We start from the raw sequence: 21,463 nt of genomic DNA, 5'->3' as shown, positions 1-21,463 counted from the left end.
CAAAACAGGTGGGCGATCTATGCCTTGCAAAGAGTAAGATATTTCAGATGTTCCCTGAATGAAAGCTGCCTTCCTCATTTGAGTTTTCTGCTTCATGCTAACTTTGAGGTTTCCCCTCATTCTGAAGCTAACAAGAAAGTACCCAGTCCTTGGGGTTCAGCTTGCTAGACTCATCTGTTATCCTAAAGGGGCCTTATTCTCCCGGCATTTCCATACCAATGTCCCTAAATATCCAAGTCATTCCAGGAATGAATAATGTTGGAATGAGTGAGGGAGATATGAAGATAAATGAAGGAAGTCTTATTTTTGTCTTTTATTTAAAGTAGATATCCAAGATACAGGAATGTACCTTATGCAATGCTATAATAAAGCTATGGCGAAGTAACTTCAGCAAGACTTACCACGTTAAGAATTGACCCTAGGATTCCCTACATTTTATATAATCATGTGGGTCTATGCCACAAATTTAATAATCTAGTTGGGTGTTTATTTTCTTGTACATACAGATATCTCCAAGGACAGCACTCTTTCTTCTCCTGAGACTGGTTTTTCTCCAGTTTAGATTCAAAAACCATTTATTAAACAGTTATACTTACCAATTTTGCTTTCATACTTCCTTGGTGATGGTTGTGTTCCTTTTTTATGGATGAAGAAATAAAAATTCAGACAGGGTAAATGATTGACTTGAGGTCACACAGCCAGAATTCAAATTCTAGTTTGCTCATTCTAAATTCTGACCCACTTCATCATGTAGCCGAGGATGACTACATATTCTGTCTTATTGTTGATCTCTCTTGTTCTATTATTGTCTGCTGGGTGACTCTCCCAATCACGTGCCAGAATAATCTTGTGCTTCTTTAGAACCTGTAATATTTCTGATGCAGACAGGACTTGGGTAGAAAAAGCACACAGTCATCCCTTTGAGATTTCCTTATCCATTTATGACATAGTTATTGACTAAGCATCTATTCTATACCCTACAATGTGCTGGAGGCTGGAGATGCAGCACTAAATAAGGCTACACCACCCCCTCTCAGGGTGCTCATATTCTAGGGGAAAGCACATGGTAAGTAAACAGATAGTTAAGCAAAGCAGGTAATTATGATCATGTGCTAAAGGCTTTGAATAAAAAGGAGAACTCAGAAATTCAATATGACTGAGAACTTCGTTAAATGAGGTGGACAGAAGTGACATTCAAGCCAAGACCTGGAGAAGGAGAGATTGCTAGCTATGGGCCAATGTGATGAAAAGTATTCCAGTCATCAGGAAGAGCACTAGAAAGGCCCAAAGGTCAACAGTTTTGTCCAGTGTTCTGTTAGCAAGACCTGACAAGGGGGTCCAGGCAGGTGGTGTGTGCAGTACATCCTGTCTAACAAAGTCTCCCATGTGTGCAGTCGCCTAGTGACCAGCAAAACTTCTAGAGGGGATGCTTATTGCAAACCACAAGATTTATGCTCCCAGAGAGGTGGTGAGGCTGGCCAATGCCAAGAATTCTGCCTGTGTCTGGAACCACTGAAAGCTTAGGTCAGCCCCAGAGCACAGAGGCCTCTCCCCATCTGCCCAGGGTGGTGGCAGGCAGCACGAGTCCATCGTTCTGCTGCACTGCTGACAGTAAATTACAGCTGGTTATTGCTAAATTCTGGGATTTGCTTCTCGAAGAAAAATAATTAACACTGGCAGGAGTTTGATTGCATTAATTCACAGAAAGAAACACCCAAATGATAAATCCATAGTGGGAGAACTGCCCATATGTTACAGATTGGCTTAACATGGTTGAGGCATTAAATAAAAGAAGTCTGGGAAACAAAAACCTTTATCAGCTTTATTAGCATTGAACTCTGCAGCTTCCACTGGGGCTGACACACTTAATTAAAGATGCTCTGGTCTAATTAGGTTGCACATCAAATATACAAATACGAGCTTTTAAAAAAACTCACTGATTAGAGTTTGGACTCCCTCTGGTATGCATGTTTTCTTCATCCCAATACCGGAACCTTCTCCAGTGAGACATGGACACCGTTAGACTGTCCCACCCAGTCTGGAAGGAGTAGGCGTGATGTGTCTTTTTGCCAAATTTCTGTGCATCTAGTGGAAGCTGGATATTAGCTTGCTGCCTCCCTTCTCTGAAGTTGACAAATGCCGCTCAGCTCTGTACAACTCTGTACAACTGAGAGATGGAGGGAGTTAACCCTCAACCAACAGCAGATGGACGTCAGTAGATAAATGCCCCAGGCTCCCCACCCATGGGTGTTCAATTCTGAAGTCTATTCTAACTGGTTCCCAAGAGGATCTCTAGGGGGACAAGTCCCAGTGGGCCACAACTTACTAGCTTTTTTCTATTCTCTGTCTCATTTTCTCACTTCCTTATTTATGCCTCCTGGGATCACATCCCATGTGTAGTGAATCCGTGTCTTTGTCTCAGGGTCTGCTCTCAGAAGAACTCAACCCAAGGCAGTTGTGCATTTGAATGACATCTGCCAGATTACTGGAGGTGGAAAAGGAGGTCAGTACATCTGTCTTGGGCATTGATGACCACACATGATGTTTTACAACTCACTGATGCTCCACCTTCAGGCATGTTCCTTCCTTGCAAATTTTTCCGTAGATTGTGTGTATCATTCTATAATATCGGAGTGTAAGCAACGTAAACACTGCTCCTGGGTGTTGGCTCTGGAGTTCTATCTGTGTGACTTTGGGAAGAGCTTCTCTCTCTGTGCCTTAGTGTGCTCATTTGTAGAATTAAGGTAATCATGGGCTGTATCTCAGAGGGTTGTGGAAGATGAATTGAGCGATGCATGAAAAGCACTCCGCCAAGTTCCTGACCGCCCCCAAATTCCTGACCTACTGTTTGTGCTTAATGAAAATATTGGCTCCTATACCTGATTGATTTAGATTTAAGATTTAGACTGAAGAATTGAAAGGCAGAAATCTTGACACTAGCACTATTAGAATGCAGGCACATGTGTTTTCCAGAAATTCTTGAAGGCTGGAGCAGGGGTTCTCCAAGTGTGGTTCCTGGACCAGCAGCATCAGCAACATCTGGGAACTTGTTAGAAATGCAAATTATTTGGCCACACCCCAGACCAGTGGAATCAGAACCACTGGAGGGTTCTGTGTTTTAACAAACACTCCAGTGGATTCTGATACAAGCTCAAATTTGAGAATCATTAACCTAAAATATTTCTCTTGTCCTCATCCTTTTCATCACAGATTGAAGAACTCCGGTGATTGAAGAAGTTGTGATTAAGGATTCTGAGGCTTTATAGTAAAAAGAAGTTTGGAGATCAAGGTGCAAAGTAAACATATGAAAACCCTTGGTAATATCTCTACATTCATCTAGAAAAAAGCCAGAAAAGAAAAGTAAATTAAATGACTATTAATGGCATTTTGCACTTCATCCTCTCAAGCAAACCATACAGTGAAGCAAACACACTGTTTACCATGGGATACTCTTACTGGTGGAAATCTCAAGGTATGAAGACACAGCTCCTTCTTTCACAGAATTTACAACCCAGCTTGAAGATGAAGCTAAAGCACAAATGGGATGATGGTTTAGACAAGGGAGAACAAACCAACCCTAGGAGGCATTTGTTTTCTTTATGAAGAAATATCACATGGTTAATCTAAGCGGAGTTGGCTTTCTCCTTCTGCAACTGAGAAAGTGTGTGACGGAAGGGCTCACAAAAGATGGAAGAGGCTGGGTGCGGTGGCTTATGCCTGTAATTCCAGCACTTTGGTAGGCCAAGGTCAGTGGATCACTTGAGGCCAGGAGTTTGAGAGCAGCCTGGTCAACATGGTGAAACCCCATCTCTACTAAAAAAAAAAAAAAAAGGCCAGGTGTGGTGGCACACACTTGTAATCCCAGCTACTCAGGAGGCTGAGGAAGAATTGGTTGAACTTGGGAGGCGGAGGTTGCAGTAAGCTGAGATGGAGCCATTGTACTCCAGCCTGGGTGACAGAGTGAGATGCCATCTCAAAACAAAAAACCAAAACACAAAACAAGAAGGAAGAGCCCAGCAAGGGTGTGTGATTCTGAAGGACATGGAGGGTGCATTTTGGTGTCCTTCTTAGAATCATAAGCTCCGGGGCCTATTTTATACGTCTTCAGTGAGGATGTTAGGAGGTCGATCAAATGATGGAGAATAAGAGCTAAAGGGCTGAGTGGCGCTGAGTGAGGAGATGGTCTGAGAATGCAAATCAGGAAGGGGAGGGTGCAGAGAGGAGTCATGGGTGGGAGATGTCAGGGAGTTTGCTGTGAAAGTTTATTCCCTACACAAGGGGATGGCCCTAGGGGAGGTGAGTTATGTGGACTCACTGTGGTGGTTACTGGTGTGGTTCATTCAATATTCAATGGATAATTACGTGTCAGGTTCCATGCCAGAAAACAGAAATACAGGTATGAATGAAAAGTTATTGCTTCCATCAATGATGTTAAAAATGAACTGTTATGTCCCAGTAAAACTTGAAAAATACACGGCAGTTGCCGGAAAACTGATGATGTCAGAGACCTTCGTGGCTAAGGTGAACATATACCCTGCTTTGTCTCAGACACCTCAGTTTACTCTCAGTGTCCAGTGGGGACCCCTTTTACTCTCAAAATGATTCCATGCTACTCACCTCCAAATTTAGTTTGCAGTAGGCTGGTGACTAGCCATTTTTATATGCTTGATTTTTCTTAATAGCAATAAAATTTTGGAGAGCTTTATTAAGACACCCTGGAAAGGCAGAGAGAAAATGCCAGGTCTGATGGATTACAAGTGATTTGGTGTTAAATGAGCTGCAGCAGTTTCTCTGGCATCTCAGGCCTTGCCATTTTCTCCAGCATTATACTGACCCACTGCCTGTGAGTGTGCATGTGTGTGTGTGTGTGTGCTTGTGTGTGCATGTGTATGCATGTGTGTGTGAGGGTGTGGGATTCTGAACCACCTGGAGATCTCATTTCGGTCCTGAGTGAGCTTGAAGGGAAAACACATGGTGACACTTCTGATCTCTGAGTCACCTGTCGGAGGGCATTGGTTCCAGCAGAGGCTGTGGCAAGGTGAGTACTGACATGGCTTTTAAACTGACAGTCCTGGTTTCCAGCCTGACCCAAAAGGATTTTCAGATTCATGGACTGTCTGAAGGTGGCTCTGGCATCATCAGAAGGAGTAAATAGACCTGGGATAAAGTATTACTCTTTTCTTTCTTTTACTTTTTTGGTATCACATACTTACTTTTTTCTCAGAAGTCACTGGCTATGGGATCCCGAGAAAGTCATCGCAGCTGTATGCCTGCTATTCATCTATCCATCAATGATCCATCCATCCATTTGTATCATCTATCCTTCCTTCCATTCATTCATCCATCCACCTTTATCATTCACCCATCCATCCACTTTACTCAGTGATTCAGTCATTCAACACATATTTGTTGAGCATTTATGATGGCCCAAAGTATGGTCCCTACCTTTAATGACAAATAGTTTAGTAGATGTATCAAGTAAACAGAAAATTACAGTTCAGAATGACTATTCTGGGACAGAGGGTGCTATTAGAGTCCACAGAGGCAGCATCCAATCCATTCCTGCAGTAGAGTCTTCCTAGAGGAAGACTCTGAACCTTGAAGGAAAAAAAATAATAATTCAGGTGAAGGAGAGAAGCACAGGCATTGCAGAGGGAGGCTACTGCATGTGCAAAGCTTGGAGACCAGTGAGAACATGGCATGCTTGGGATAATGAAGGCATGGATACAGGTAGTGGGAGGGTGAAGCTAGGGCTGAAGGTAGAGAGGCAGGCAGTAAACAGATCATGCAGGGGTTTGCATACCTTGCTAAGGAATTTGTACTTTGTCCTCAAGACTTGGGGCCAGTGAACCAGTGAAGAACTTATAGTGGGGTTGTGATCTGAATTGAATTTTAGAGCTAGAAATAGAACGTCTGGTGGCATTTCATATTGGAGTCTATATTAGCAAACGTTTTTGTTTTCTTTTCATTAATGATCTATAAAGATTTCAGAAGTGAGTTATACTCACCACAGTCAAGAAAATGAGGTAAAGATTTTTAAAGTGAATACCCTCCTCCATCCTCACTTGCTTCTCACCACCAATACTCAAGACAAATTGATATCAACTTCCAGGTGTGTGCCTTTCAGCATCTTTTGCCATCTCAAGCCTAGATACACACATAAACCTGTGTAATAGGATTTTTCTATTTGTTTGAAAAAGTAGAATCATACTATGCTATTTGGTAACTTTTTTTCTTATTAACAATATGTCAGAACTAAATCTCCTTATCCATAGACTTAGCTCTAAGTCATTCTCTTCAATGGTTACATAATATTTCATAAAAGTATAAAAATAATTTACAGTCAACCATTTCTTTCTTAAACGTTTAGTTTTTTTAAGTTTTTTTTTTGTTATCACAAACAAGGCTACACCAAATATTCCTTACAAACAGCCCCATGTGCTCTTATTATCCTCTAATGATCAAAAACAAAGTTGCTGGTCAAAATATATGTGCATATTTTAAGGTTGATAGGTTCTGCCAAATTACTGTTCTAAGTACTTGGGTCAATGCCCAGTCTCCTGCAATGTATGAGAACTCCTGACAGCACAGTCTTCGAGTACCACAGTGTCAGCTACCTGCTCCCAAGGAGTTTCCTATCTGATATCTCACTACCCAAAGTATGGTCTGAGTCCAGTCGCAGGGGCAGCTGGGAGTTTGCTAGAAATGCAGTCTTGGGCCCCTTCCCAGACCACCTGACACTGAACTTCATTTTGACAAGACCGTAGGTGATTCATGTGCACATTAAAGTTTTGAAGCACTGGCCTCCTGTTGTGGGTCTCAGCCTTACCTGCATGTTAGAATCACCTGGGGAAATGATCAACCTCCTATGCCCAGGCCATACCTGCAGACCCACCATATAGACATCTCTGGGAATTAAGCCCAAGTAAAAAGAAATGAACTCATTAGGTTAACTCTAATGTGTATCCAAAAGTGAGAAGCACCCGTGTAGTAGGAGGGGCACATGATAGTGGTAATACAGTGGATTATCATAGCCAGAGGCAAGGGTTCAGGACTGCGAGGAAAGAGATAACTACTTTCCTGCGGAAGCTGGGGATGACCTTGCAGAAGAGGTAACATTTGAGCTGGGTCTTAAAGAAGATGCAGCCAGGCTGGGCACTGTGGCTAACACCTGTAATCCCAGCACTTTGGGAGGCCAAGGCAGGTGGATCACGAGGTCAGGAGATTGAGACTATCCTGGGCAACATGATGAAACCCCATCTCTACTTAAGAAAAAAAAATACAAAGATTAGCTAGATGTGGTGGCATGTGCCTGTAGTCTGAGGCTGAGGCAGGAGGCAGGAGGCAGGAGAATTGTTTGAACCCGGGAGGCAGAGGTTGCAGTGAGCTGAGATGGTGCCACCGCACTCCAGCCTGGCCACAGAGTGAGACTGTGTCTCAAAAAAAAAAAAAAAAAAAAAAAAAAAAAAAAAAAAAAAAAATGCAGCCAGGTGAAAGGAAAGGCTATATATAGGGAGGGCATGAAGAGTGTGGTGATGCTGGAGAAAGGAGGCGTGAGAAGGTACGGTGACAAGAGAAAGACTAGAGTGGATGGTGATGGGCCTATGTCTCCTGCACCAAGATGCTCTGGCCTATGATTTTTGGCTGTGTCATTAGGATGACATAGCATAGGCATGGGGGGTGGATGTCATCTCCCATTAAGCAGGCCAAGATTGACTTTCCCTAAAGAGCAATTGGTTGCCTTTTGGACAATAATCAGGCCATCCTTTGCTTTGATTTCTTTGATATTTCTCACCCTGGCTCCAATGTCGCTCTGCACCAATTGTTAACAAATTGAAAGATTTTCTTTCTTTTAGAGGTGGTTGGCCTTTACTCCAGCCTGGCCGACCACCTGTGATGATGAACCAACCTACTAATAAAAGTAATGGGGGTGTGAATAAATAACTGTGAAACCTTGGGATATCCCTTGTGACACGATATAGACTTTTCAAATAGATCTGGTTTATCTAGGTGAAGAGTCATTTTAATTGGAGGCACAAGTAAAAAAGATTAGAATCAATATTTTTTGGTTGATTTGTTGGTTGGCTTACTTTAAATTGATACATTACAATCAAAATATTATTTTATTCCAAGCAGAGCTAAGGAAGAAAAAGATTTGGCCCTATGTAAACCTTCTTAGAAATAAGTATGTTCTGGGGGTTTGTTTACTACCTAGGGTCACAATTGCGGTTAAGGTAACTTCTGTACCTATCTCTGCCTTGTGAAATGCTCAGCCTAGCGTAGCTTCCAGGTAGCTTCCTGTGGTGCTCAATGTAGGATCATTGAATAGACAATAAATTACCAAGGAATTGCATCTGGAGAGACCATGTAGATGACTAATTTATAGCAACATCATAATCTCTGGACATTGAAACCAGAATGCCTTTGAAAATTTGTCCCAGTATTTTGTTCAGTAAATACAATCAAATGAAAGCCGGTTTATTTTAAAAATGTTTATTCATTAAAAAAATTAAAAGCTATACATGTATGTGTGTAATATACATATCCATAATATTCTAATTCTAACTATGCAGATAACCCCTATTGATGTATCTGAAAGGAATTTATGTTCTTGTTTGAAAAATTTGAGCAATTCAGAAAGACACAAGATAAAACTAAAAGACTTCTCCAAATCCCAGTTCCTCTGCAGCAAATTAACCATTCTACTGTGTACCCTTTTGAAAAAAAAGTTCTATGTAATATATATACACACTATATGCATGTGTATATGTACATACACATATGCATACAGTTAGTGTATACAGTGTATATATATGTTAGTGTATATATAGTTAATATATGTATATATACATATATGCATATACATATATAATGTATGTATATACATAAACAACTAATTTTTTAACTTGCTCTGTTCATTAATATATCTTCAATATCTTCCCATATGAACATATATGGTTCTACTTCATTTTTTTAAAAAAATCATTATTTTTCAATAGAAGTACAATTTTTATATACAATGAAACACAATCACTTTAAGTGTACTTTTTGATGATGTTTGACAAATTCATGTACTTATATATTTACTAACATCACAATATAGTATATTTCTGTCAGCCTAAAATATTCCCTAATGCCCGAGCTATATTCCTTAATCTGTCTAGAAGTCTCCATTTTCTGATATTAATATGGCCACTCCAGTTTTCTTAAGATTAGTGTTTGCATGGCATTTCTTTTCCTATCCTTTAATTTTTGACTCACTTGTGTCTTTACATTTAAAGTGTTTAATATAGATAGTTTATACTTGGAGCTTGCTTTTTATAAAATATATATTTTTTCATTTAATGGAGTCTATAGACCATTTACATTTAATGGAATTATTCAAATGTGTTTGATTTTACCCATTTGAACCTTATTTGTTTTCTGTTTAAACAATGTATTCTTTTTTCTCTTTATACTTAAAACTTTAATAATTTTTAGTTTTCTATTTTATTTCCACTCTGAGTGATTAGCTATAGCTCTGTTTCATTTTCTTAGTGATTTCTCTAGGATTCATAATGATCTTTCTCTTCAAATAATATTTTAATACTTCATGAATAATGTTTATCATTCACTTCCATTTCCCTTACTATGTCTTTTGTGCTTTTATCACACATTTTGTTTCTCTACCTGTTATAAATTTCACAAAACATTGTTATTGTTTTTGTTTAAACAGGCAATGGTTTTAAAAGAAATCAGTAAAGAAAGTTTTTTTCTTATTTACCAACATATCAATCATTTGTGGTTCTCTTCATTCCTTTATGTAGGTCCACATCTCCAGCTACTACCATTCTCTTCAGCATGAGGAGCTTCATTTAATATTTCTTATATTGTAGGTCTGCTGCTGATTTCCATTTTTTTTCTGAAAATGTGTATTTCACTTTTCATACTATTTCTGTGGTATATATAATTCTAGGCTGGATTAAAAAAAACACTTTAAAATGTTCTGTTGTATTCTGACTTGCATTGCAATTGCTCTTACCTTTGTTTCATATATAATGTGTCTTTTACTTTCTGCTTTTAAGATTTTTCTCTGTATCGCCTGTTTTCAGCAAGTAGATTACACACACACACGCATACACACACACACACACACACACATATATATATATTTAGTGTTTTTTGTTTTTATTCTGTCTTGGACTCATTGAGGTTCTTAGATCCATGGATTTACAGTTTTAATTAAATGTGAAGAATGTTCAGCTGTTATTTAAAAAAATATACATTTTACCTTTCTCTTTCTGGGATTCCAATTATATGTGTGATAGAAACTTCATATTCTTTATAGGGTCAGTGAAATTCGGATTTTTTTTTCAATTTTTTTTTTCTCTGTGCATCATTTGGATGGTTTCCATTTTTATTTATTCTGGCTCATTGATATTTTCTTTCCTCTATTCTATTCAGCCCATCCCATGACTTTCTCATTTTGGATAATTTACTATTTAGTTTATATATATATGTATATTTATATGATATATTATATATAATTATATTTATATCATATATATAAATATACATATATATATAATTGTCTCTTTACTTACAGGTTTTTCTTTTAATTTTAGAGATTATTTATAAAATCTCCCTTAAAGTCTTTGCTGATAGCATCATCTCTGTCTCTCCTAAGTGTGGTTCTATTTTCTGATTTTTCTCCTGATTATGAGTCACAATATACTGCTTCTCCACGAGTCCAGTAATTTTTATTAGATTATTGGCATTGTGATGATATGTGGTTCGGTGTTTCGATTTTGTTGCTTCTCTTTGAGACCTTTCCTTTCAGGCCATCTGAAGACTTTTCTGACCTCACACTACCCACATTCAGAATTGAACTGTCCATTGCTTTAATTTTTCAGGGCTCTTAGAGCTGACGACGATAAATAGGTGATCCTCTATCTACTAGTTTATTTAATGTCTGTATCCTCTATTAGTTTGGAAACTCCAACTATGTGGGATATGTGGGATATTGTTCATCACTGTAGCACCGCTGCTCAATACAGGACTTAGTACATAGTGAGCAGCCAGGAACCATTTGTTTTTTGAGTAAGGGAATAGAAAGATACACTCAGTTGTTCTTCAGTCTTATATTAAGACCTCACTTGATCTTACCAGACTTGGGGTCAAATGCCAGCCTATTAGCTTGGGGATTTGTTTTAATAGTGATTTTACTTCCCAGGATATGTCAAATAAAAATATGTTTCAATACTCATTGTGGATCCTGTTGCTATTGCTCTGAATTTAGAAATGAAAACATGTCTAATAGAAGGCAAGTTATTGATAGGGGTTTGCTCTGTGTTTAGTAGAAACTGGTGAAATTTTTATTCTTTAAGTGCCCCATATTAGTATCTCAAAAAATTAATCATGATATGGTGTGCTCTCAAGTGCCCCAAGTTTGGAATCAGCATCTATCTCGATTTATGTTCTGGCTCAGTCACACAGATGCACATCTTTGCAAGTTACTTGACCTCTTTGAGCCTGTTATTCCCTTATTTGTAAAATGGGGCTAACATTATCTCTTAGTTCATGGGGTTGCAATGAAAATGGGTTAGTAGAATCTGTAGAGTACTTAAAAGCTCTCTGAGTACATAGTAGGTGCTCATTTAGTGGCAATTACTACTATGATGGCTAATTTCAAATGCATCTATCCATATAGAGAACCATGTGGTGATTCAATATTAGTGATGGTGATAATAAAATGGTTTAGAATGCAGAAATGACACATAGATTTCTTATTCTGTTCTGATTCGTATTGAGTGATACTAGCTGCCTATAGATTTGTGTTCAGAGGAACGCTGAGGCTGCTTGCAGGCTCACAGAAAAGGGTGTCACGATGTCTTAGCAATGACTGCCCTGTTTATAGTGATAGGACGATCACACTGCATACCCTGGTGATCTCTGAATCTTCTTACTGAAACTGCTGTGGCTGTCCAATGTGGAATAAAAGATGAGGCAGCCAGAAACGTAATGGAAAAATAATAGGAAGTTGGGTTTGGGCAGGTCTCCTTTGGGAGATGGTGTGACCCAGTCCATGCTGACTGTGTCTCCCCCATGAAGGCTTACCAGGGTGGCTAAACTCCACAACTGGGGGAGGGTCACATCCAATCAGTGTGTTTAATGATCCCCTGTCTTTGCCCTCTGTTTGCCTCTAATGTGGACTCTGAATTTGTTTGCTCTAAGTTTCAAGGCTCATTAGGCAGGCCAAGTGTGGCTTTCCCTAAAGAGCAATTGGTTGCTTTTTGGACAATGGTCAGGGAACCTTTCCCTTTGATTTCTTTGATACTCTTCACCCTGGCTCCAAGCATCACTCTTCACTGATTCTTAACTAATTGGAGGATTTTCTCTCTCTCAGAGTTGGTTGACCTTTAAGCCAGCCTTATTGATGACCTGCAATTATTAACCAACATACTAACAAAATAGCAATGGGGAATGTGAACAAATAACTTGAGTCCTTCTGTGGAAAGGACCCAAAAATGGAATGATTTCCATAGGCTTTTCCCAATGAGAAAAAGTGAAAGAATGCATCCAGAAATGCTTGGAAAATTAAGGTTATCATGGAAACGCTTACTATTTTGTTGTTTTTCTTACAGGGATGTAAAAAAAAACCCATTTCCTCTGGATAGTTTTAACCATGACAAGCTTCTTAACTTTCGGGTCCTGGCTTAAACATTACCTCTTCAGAGATGCCTTTCCCGACCACCCTATCAAAAGTAGCCCTCTCTACCTGCCCATTCTCTCTCATTCTACCAGTGTTTTACTCCTATAGCAGCTAGCAATTGCTGAAGTAATTATTTATAGATGTGTGTAGTATTTCATTGCCTATTTCATTTCTTCCACTTTAAGATCCATGAAGTGGACCATGCCTGTCTGATTCACCATTCTATCCCCAGTATCTAACGTATGAATGACACATAAGAGGTGCTCAATAAACATTTGTTGGATAAGCGAATAAAAAGATATACTCATCTGTTCTCCAGTCTTATATTAAGACCTCACTTGATCTTAGCAGACTTGGGATCAAATGCCAGCTTGTTAGCTTGGGGATTTTTTTATAGTGATTTTAATTCCCAGGATGTGTCAAATAAGAATGTTTCAATACTCATCATGGATGTTGTTTCTGTTGCTCTAAGTTTAGAAATGAAAACATGTCTATATCAAATGACTATTTGATGTAAAACGTGATACAGCAACAGCATTAGTGTGAGACTGAAATCAGTGCAATTATGAGTTTGTGTCCTGATTTCATCTCTCACTAGTTGTGGGATATTAGGAAAGTTTCCTAACCACTAATGAATTAAAAAGAGGAAAACAGAAGAGGAACAGATGAATGTAAATCATTGTGTACTGTGACGGTAACAAGATAAGTCCTTTACAAATATTAGCTATTATTATAATGATTGGATATGAATTCATTTCCTTACTCACTCATTTAACATAATTTACTGAGTGTCTCCCAGATACTGCCAGGGAGATTTTCTTTAGGAGGAAACTGAACAGCCCACAAATGGCATAGATTCTCTTCTGTTTTCTTGCAGACTATTTTCACTCCACTCTTCTCACTCCTATTCTGGATGCAATACCAGCAACTTTAGATTTTCCTCCCAATGCATACTGGTCTCTTAATTCCTTCTTCTCCAAGAACGAGCTACTGGATTCAAAAGAAAAATGAATGGCCATAGAAGATAGATCGCAGTCAGTACTGAGAAAATATGACCTTGTTAGCCATGAGACTGTAGGCTGAAAGTTCAGGTGTGGATGTGAGTGAAGGAGAGCCCCATGACTGGGAAGATGCTAAGCTAAGATTGAGAGCCAGGTCAGAGACTCATTGAATGAGTGCTTACTGTTTGCCAGGTACTGTGCGCTTCAACTCTCTTACTTTTTTTATTAATACTTGAAAGTTTCCATCCTTGGATAACGTCTACAACCTTCTTCTGTAATTTAGTAGATGCCACTCTGCATGTTCAACTCTGCTTTCCTGCTTGTCTGGGATCATATCCCCCATATACTAGATGTAGACAACTTGCACCTTCTTTGAATTCCCTCAGCATCTTATTTCTACCTCTTGTGATAATTGGTAATTTATGGAACTTAAACTCTCAACTCCCTGTTGAAATTAGAGAGATGGAGAGAGAGGTATTGGCAGCTGTGTCAAATCCAGAGAGAGGGAAGCACCAGAATGATGTTTCTGTAATTTCAGCAATTTCATTCTCCAACCTAATTTTATGAATTTACCTGAAGTTTGTATGACTGTCTCATGCTAACCAAATTTACAAGAGATTATCGACAGATGAGGGTCAGTTTATAGTTTATTGTGGAAGTGTCCTGGCCATGAGGGTAGGAATGCTTGCTTTCAGTGTTCAGAGCCATCCCTCGGGCTTTACATTCCCTGAAACTTGCTACTATGTCCAGATGCCCTTTTCAACAAATGGAACTGTAGCTAACTCAGCCCTCCATCCTGTAACTGGGACTCATTCTTGACATGTTCCTCTTCTTCATCTCATAGGTCCAAACAAACCCCAAACAATACCTAGATTCAGCCTCCTAGGTATCCCTTGGGCTGATTCCCTTCCCTTTATCCTCACCAGCACTCCTTGAATCCCATCACCTCCATACCTGCATCATCTTCTACATCTCATCTTTCTTCACTCTTACCGGCCCACCACACCATACTGGAGTGATTGCCCCAGAACTCAGCTTGAGGATTAAGTCTAGTCATGAACTTCTGTTCAGTCTTTGAATGAACTGTTGCTCCCTATGACTGAAAGGTGAATGTACCCTGCAGACGAGTCAAGCATTCCACTTGTATTCTCATCTTGCCTTTCTGGATGATCCAGATTCTTCTAGTTTGGGGTCTATTTCCCTCCTACAGAGGCCCTTCTCTCTTTTCTCCTTGTCCACCACAGGTATGACCAGTTCATACAGGACTCCAGCAATAATATGCTTTTCCTGAATACTCTCTTAAGAGGCAGCTTTCTATCTGGTCTGTCTCTCTGATAGAGCGGAAAGAAAGCGTGCAAGACAGCTTATTATTAATCCCTTTGGACTGACTCTTAGTTGAGAAAGACAGAAGGAGGCTCTTTCTTGGGCCCTGGTTTTAGACAAGCTGGAGAATATCCTTCAGCAGAAACATGGGATGAAACATATGTGTCCTCTGGCAAGAATGCTAGGTGAAGACACAATGAGAGGGTTCTTCTTCAGGGGCCTAGCACAGGACTGTCAGAGAATGTACCCGAGGGGGTTGATCTTCTCCCCTTGAATAAAGGAAAAACAGCCTCAAAATGCATCTCTAATTACAAATTTCTGGAAGATCACTGACGCTCTTCTAGGAAACTAACAAATTCTCCGACAAATCTATGATCGCCTCACCACCTGGACAAACTCATCAAACTCATTCCAGACTCGACCTTCTTCTCCCCAATCCTATGAGGCTGTTATTATTTTCCCTATTTTAAAAAATGATGAATCTGAGATAAGGAAGATTAAGAAAAAATGTTCAAAATGATTTCCATTAGCACTAGAGCCAAGATTTGAACTGAAGTCTGCGTGGCTATAACACATGGTTTCTTTCTATTCTCTGACCCTGATTCCAAAATATAAAATGAAAACATTTAATTAATCACTTAAAACAACATGTGAGCATGACCTTTAAGTAACTTTCCTAGTTTCTTCATGCTGAGATGTTTACAATGAACATTTTCAACTTTTCAGGAGGAATTCAGGCATGGTGTGGGAGACATTGAGTCCATTTATACACCAACACAGTGTGCCAGGATCTGTTTCCAGTGGGGAGGGAGTGAGCAAGGGAGAAGAATTCAGAGGAGAGGCAGCCACTGAAAGAACGCTGAAAAGCGGTCTGATTTTTTTTTAAGTTATAGAACAAGACATGCTCATTGTTCGCATTTTACATAAAACAAAGGGATAAAAAACAGACACCATTTAATGTCATGTTAAAATGTATAGGGCATCTATTATTTGTCTACCCAGCCCTTCATCCTCACTTTCCCCCAACCCCTTAGGAAACTGAGTCATTATTTTTCATGGTAACTTCTTTCCTTGCTCTAACTTTATGATTTCCATAGAAACTTCCATTTTGTTCCATGCCCTAATATGGCTACCTCGGCCCCATCCTACCACTCTCAGGCCACAGATGATAGATCCAGGAGGAGCACCTCACCCAAAATAGGTTAATCACAGCCTTCCCCTTGGATTTTTAAATTTGAGACCCAAAAGAGCAGCTGTCTTTCTTCAGTAGTAGGAAGTATGAGCTAAACAAAAGTATTTGAAATACTCCATACTTAGAGTTCTTTAAGGTGGTGAAAGTCAATTTCTAGTGATCAGGAATAAATACACCTGCCTAGGTTTCATCCCCAGCTGTAGGAGTTGTGCAAGTCATTTTACTTCTCTGTGCCTCAGTTTCCTCATCCATAAGATGGTATTGTTTAGAGGCACTTTTTTTAGTGACAGTACCAAATGTTGGAAGGACCACTTGTACACTCCTAATAAATGTGCATTTTGGCAATTTGACAGCATCTAATAATATTAAAGACGTACAACCCTTGCCGATCAGTAACTACTTCTCTAAGGTATGTGCTGCAGTGAAATCAGAGGATTCAATTAGTTCATAAATGCAAAGTGCTTAGATTCTTGATGTGCACACCATGAGGACTATGACAATGCTCGTCGCTGCTGGTAGTAGCAGCAGCAGCAATAGCAGTTGAAGTTGTGGGATTAGGGTCGTCTTGTTTTACACAGAAAGGCACGGACACCGGCGTTGGTGAGAGAGTCCAAGTGGCAGTCCAGTTTCTTGGTTCAAATTCACTTCTAAGATCTACTCCAAATCTGTCCTATTCAGGGTTTGGTCTTTCAATATTTCTTTGGGTTCTGTGAGTCAGTGCATTCCCTTTTTCTCTAATCTGGCTGAGTTGAGTTTCTTAAACTTGCCACTAATAGTCCAATAGCGGAATTTATTAAGCACTTAGCATATTTAATATAAATGAGTTCACCATAAAAATAATATAACAAATACTTCTGATGGTTAATTAGAAATAACAAAGTTTAACATTTTGACATTTTGCTTTGGATTTTCATTTTTATAATTATTAAGACATAAAATACGATAGATATCATTGAAGCCTCCTTCATACCCCTCACTGGCCCCACTTATTTTCCTTCCCACCTCCTCAGAGACAATGAATGTCTTGGTGAGTATCCTTCACTTCCATAATTGTACACATTGACTTCATAGGCATATATGAATAGATAACATATTGTATAAAATACATTAGTGGTATATTATGTAGTGCTATCCTGCAACTTGCTCTTACAAATCAACATACATGTAAATTAAGTTCTTTCATTTTATGTGTTGAATTTTTCATTATTTGAATATGGCATATTTTATCTTTTCCTCTCCTGATGAACATGTATGTGTTTTATTTATGTATCTATTTATTTTGATCTCACAAAGCTGTAATACATTTGTGAATTTCTTCTTGTGTATGTGTGTGAGCATTTCACTATAGCACATACCTTAAGGAAGTAGAGTTACTGATTGACAAGTCTTGTGCATCTTTAATATTATTAGATGCTATCAAATTGCCAAAATGCACATCCATCAGTAGTGTATGTAGGTCCCTCCAACATTTGTCATTGTCACTTTTAAAAAAGTGCCTAGGCCAGGCACGGTGGCTCATGCCTGTAATCCCAGCACTTTGAGAGGCTGAGGTGGGCGGGGGTCAGGAGTTTGAGATCAGCCTGGCCAACATGGCGAAAACCCATCTCCACTAAAAATACAAAAATTATCCAGACCTGGTGGTGCGTGCCTGTACTCCCAGCTACTTGGGAGGCTGAGGCAGGAGAATCACTTGAACCCAGAGGGCAGAGGTTGCAGTTAGCTGAGATTGCGCCACTGCACTCCAGCCTGGGCAAAAGAGTGAGACTCCATCTCGCACGTTATGCGCATGTACCCTAGAACTCAAAGTATAATAATAATTTAAAAAAAAAAAAAAAAAAAAAAAGAAAACAAAAAAAAGGAGCCAGGCTGAGTTTGGTGGCTTAAGACTGTAATCCTAACGCTTTGGGAGGCTGAGATGGGAGGATCACTTGAAGCCAGAGTTCAAGACTGGCCTGGACAACATAGTGAGACCCCCATCTCTGAAAAAACCCATAAATTATCTGGGCATGATGGCAGAGACCTGTAGTCTCAGCCATTTTGGAAGGCTGAAGTGGGAGGATTGCTTGAGCCCAGGAGTTCAAGGCTGCAGTGAGCTAGCATTGCACCAATGCACTCCAGCCTGGGCCACAGAGTAAGATCCTGTCTCAAAACAAAACAAAACAAAACAAAACAAAACAAAACACCTTTGGGATGTGAAATGGTATTTTACAGTTGTTTCAGTGACATCTCCTTGATAAAAAAGTTAATGAACATTTTATGTTTCTTAATCATTCATATGTCCTTTTCTATGAATTAAATGCATGTAACTTTTGCTAATTTTTCTATTGCATTATTTGTCTCTTCTTTTTGAATATTAAACATCCTTTATATATCCTAATACTAACCAGTTAAACTGATAACTAATCAGTTAAAAGGTTTCTGTAACTCTGTAGCTTGTCTTTCAAATTTTATCATGTCTAGTTATATAGAAACTAGAAACTTGATTGTAGTCAAAATTCACAATTTCTTTATGATTTGGTGCATTTAAAAAAATCTTAATGTTTAATGTTTGTGGATACTAATAAGTGCATATATTTATGGGGTACAGGAGATATTTTGATATAGGCATGCAATGCATAACACATATCACATCAGGGTAAATGGGTTATCTGTTCCCTCAAGCATTTATCTTTTGTGTCACAAACAATTCAGTGGTACTCTTTCAGTTATTTTAAAATGTACAGTTAACTGGGCATGGTGGCTTACGCCTGTAATTCCAGCACTTTGGGAGACTGCAGCAGGGGGCGGATCACTTGAGGCTAGGAAGTGATCACTTTGAGACCAGCCTGGCCAACATGGCGAAACCCTGTTTCTACTAAAAGTACAAAAAATAACTGAGTGTGGTGGCACACTCCTGTAATCCTAGCTACTTGGTAAACTGAGACAAGAGAATAGTTTGAACCTGGGAGGTGGAGGTTGCAGTGAGCCGAGATCACACCACTGCACTCCAGCTTGGACAACAGAGTGAGACTCTGTCTCAAAAAATATAATAAAATAAATTGTACAATTAAATTATTATTGACATTCATCACCCTGCTGTGCTTCTCCATAGTAGTTGTACTAATTTACATCCCCACCAACAGTATACAAGGTTTCTCTTTTCTTTATAATCTCACCAGCATTTATCATTGCCTGTCTTTTGGATAAAAGCCTCTTTTACATGGGGTGAAATGATATCTCGTTGTAGTTTTGATTTGCATTTCTCTGATGATCAGTGATGCTGAGCACCTTTTCATATACCTGTTTTCCATTTGTTTATCTTCTTTTGAGGAATGTCTATTCAGATCTTTTGCCCATTTTAAAATCAGATTATTGGATTTATTTTCCTATAGAGTTGTTTGAGCTCCTTACATATTCTGGTTATTAATCTTTTGTCAGATAGGAAGTTTGCAAATACTTTCTCCCATTATATGGGTTGTCTCTTCACTTTGTTGGTTGTATCCTTTGTTGTGCAAAAGCTTTTTAACTTGACGTGATCTCATTTGTTCATTTTTGCTTTGTTGCTTGTGCTTGTGGGATATTACTCGAGAAAATCTTTGCCCAGTACAATGTCCTAGAGAGTTTCCCCAAAGTTTTCTTATAGTCGTTTCTTAGTATGAGGTCTTACATTTAAGTCTTTAGTCCATTTTGATTTGATTTTTCTATATGGTGAGAAATAGGGGTCTAGTTTTATTCTTTTGTATATAAATATTCAGCTTCCCCAGCACCATTTACTGAAGAGACTGTCCTTTCCCCAATATACGTTTTTGGCACTTTTGTTGAAAATGAGTTCACTTTACATATATGGATTTGTTTCTGCATGCTCTATTCTGTTCCATTGGTCTGTGTTTTTATGCCAGTACCCTGCTGTTTTGATTACTACAGCTGTGGTATAATTTGAAGTCAGATAATGTGATTCCTCCAGTTATGTTCTTTTTGCTTAGGATAGCTTTGGCTATTCTGGGTCTTTTGTAGTTCCATATATATTTTAGGATTATTTTTCCTATTTCTGTGAAGAATATTATTGGTATTTTGATAGAGATTGTGTTGAATATGTAGATTGCTTTGGCTAGTATGGATATCTTAATAATGTTGACTTTTCCAAACCATGAATGTGGAATATCTTTCCATTTTTTTTTGGTGTCTGCTTCAACTTCTTGCATCAATGTTTTATAATTTTCATTGTCGAGATCTTTCTCTTCTCTGGTTAATTCCTAGGTATTTAATTTTATTTGTAGCTATTGTAAATAGGATTACTTTCTTGATTGCTTTTTCAGATTGTTCACTATTGGCTTATAGAAATGTTACTGCTTTTTGTATGCTGATTTTATATCCTGCAACTTTGCTGAATTTGTTGATCAGTTCTAATAGATTTTTGTTGGAGTCTTTAGGTTTTCTCAAATATTAGATCCTATCATCTGCAAACAAGGATAATTTGACTTCTTCCTTTACAGTTTGGATGACTTTTATTTCTTTCTTTTGCTTAATTGCTTTAGCTAGGATTTCCAGTGCTATGTTGACTGATGGCGGTGAAAGTCGGCATCCTTTTTGCGTTCCAGATCTCAGAGGAAAGGCTTTCAGTTTTTCTCCATTCCACATGATACTACTGTGGGTCTGTCATATGTGGCTTTTGTTAGGGTATATTCCTTCTATACTGCTTTTTGATGGTTTTTATTATGAAGGGAGGTTGAATTTTATCAGATGTTTTCCAGCATCAGTGAAAATGATCATATGGTTTTTGTCCTTCATTCTGTTGACATGATGTATCACATAGATTGATTTGTGTATGTTGACCCATCCTTGGGTCCCAGGGATAAATTCCACTTGAACATGATGACCTATCTTTTTTAATGTGTTGAATTCGGTTTGCTAGTATTCTGTTGCAGATTTTTGCATCAATATTCATCAGTGATATTGACCTGTAGTTTTTTTCTTTTTTGTTTTTCTTTCTTTCTTTCTTTCTTTCTTTCTTTCTTTCTTTCTTTCTTTCTTTCTTTCTTTCTTTCTTTCTTTCTTTCTTTCTTTCTTTCTTTCTTTCTTTTTTTGTTGTTGTGTCTTTAGTTTTGCTATCAGGGTAATACTGGCCTCATATAATAAGTTTGGAAGTATTCCTTCCTCTTCTATTTTTCAAAATAGTTTGAGTATGATTGATACTGTTTCTTCTTTAAATGTTTGGAAGAATTCAGCAGTGAAGTCATAGCGTCCTGGGCTTTTCTATGCTGGGAGGCTTTTTCTTCT

This window comes from Macaca thibetana, chromosome 20, assembly GCF_024542745.1.
Source record: "Macaca thibetana thibetana isolate TM-01 chromosome 20, ASM2454274v1, whole genome shotgun sequence".
Lineage (NCBI taxonomy): Eukaryota > Metazoa > Chordata > Mammalia > Primates > Cercopithecidae > Macaca > Macaca thibetana.
This window is presented reverse-complemented; position numbering follows the sequence as displayed.